Genomic DNA, 1,834 nt, shown 5'->3' on the forward strand with positions numbered 1-1,834 from the left:
ATATATATTTAAATTTTAAAAAACAAAAACCAGTTCTAGAAAAATGCTGTTCTAATCTGTATAATGGAACTGATAATGGGAGATAATATCCCAAAAGATTGTTTAATTTGTAAATAAAAATGATCCTTGAAAACCTTGAATTTTTTTTTATTATCAGTGCTATTTGGTTTTTTTTTTTTTTTTGATATTACTCTACAAGCAGACAGAAGGCTACTTATGAGAAATTACACCCAAGTAACAAATAAACTAAAACATAAAATAAACTTAATATAATAAGTAAAATCAACTTTTAAAAGTCTAAAATTACCAATGATTTTAACTAAAAATTTAATTTTTAAACAAAGAGAAGAGATAATAGCCATATTTGTTTCATGTAAAATAAAATTGACAACAATTTGACTGTGCATTCTTCAGTAAATTGTTTGATTCATCAGTGCAATTTGCTTGTTTTGACAGTATAATGTTTCAGTGTAGCGTCTTTTCTACAAGAGTTCAGAAGTTGGTTCAACCATTTAAATTAAACAATAAAAGTACGAAAAAACACTATATCCTCATTGGTCAATGAAAATAAAATAAATAAAGTGCACCAGAAGTAGTAATACACATGCTATAATTCAAGAATATTCTCTAAAAATTTTTGCATCTTTATTTAACACACAAAGCCAAATCATATTTCATAAATAAAATTATTAATAAATTAATAAGATTATATTTTATCATATTAGTGTATTTTCACAAATATAAACATCCATTAACCCAATTTTTGATCAAGGGTCTTGATATAATTATTAAATAGTAGCCATATAATAGCCCAATATAATCCAGCAAATCATTGGCCATATTGTTTTTAACTCAAATTACCAAAACCACAAATTAATAGGAATTATATTAATTATTAGTTGCAGTACAACATTGATGTACACCAGATAACTTTAAGAAAATGAAAGCATATCAATTTTTTTAGTGTTAAGAGAATTAAACTTTTATAATTAACCCCAAAAAATGACAGCCTTTATATTCTCAATTATTGGTTTTTACTACTATATATTGATCATTTTATTATATTATGTAATATTTATAATGTTATATTTCACTTCAATTTTATTTGTGTATTTTTTATTCAAATAATTAAAATAAAATTTAAGTGCAAGTTGAGTAGACACATGCTGTATTGTTCTGCTCATTTGGATGTGATAGATTTCTATGCTGATTACATCATTGATGTGCAGTACACTTTGAATATGTCATTAGGAGATCAAACAAATAGCACTTATGCATGGTAAATAAAAATTTAAAATAAAATAACTTAAAATGCATGGTATATGGTAGGTTCCAAAAACTTATTTATGTTAGCAATACACATTCAGTTTTTCTACAATATCCCAAGCTTAGCCAATAATCATTACATCCTTATTGGATGCAATAAACACTACTATGCATATGTAGCTAGAACTATTTCTAAGACTAACAGCACAAAACCTTTCTCACTAATTTCTAGCCTTATTAACTGGAGTACAAACGTTTTCGGCCTTCTTAATAGGCCTTCCTCGGGTACACTGTGGAGCGTCGGTTAGAAGAAGTTTAAATGCTGCCAATGTTTACCCAGGTGTCGTCTTACCTGTGACGTCTTCGTCGATGATAGGTATACAATACCGAGGGAGAAAAACTACATACTTTTGGTAAAGAAGGGAGGTGTGCAGATAGGATACTTGCTAAAGTTGGGGAAAAAGATTTTAGAGTAAGCGCGCTACGTACAGGAGATGCACAATCACCACTGGGGGTTAGTGGGGGGTGACGTCATAGTTGAGGCCGTAAATATTCAACGCTACCGTAA

At 28.6% G+C, this 1,834-nt stretch overlaps 1 protein-coding gene across 1 annotated transcript in view; it reads right to left on the bottom strand.

The window, feature by feature from the left end:
• LOC111620511 (WD repeat-containing protein 63-like) overlaps window positions 1-1,834 on the bottom strand; it is a 35,334-nt gene that overhangs the window by 863 nt on the left and 32,637 nt on the right. The gene's annotated exons all lie outside the window — the stretch shown is intronic.

Source organism: Centruroides sculpturatus, unplaced genomic scaffold (genome assembly GCF_000671375.1).
Source record: "Centruroides sculpturatus isolate CEXI.00-Female unplaced genomic scaffold, Cexi_2.0 scaffold265, whole genome shotgun sequence".
In the NCBI taxonomy this organism is placed as follows: Eukaryota; Metazoa; Arthropoda; class Arachnida; order Scorpiones; family Buthidae; genus Centruroides; species Centruroides sculpturatus.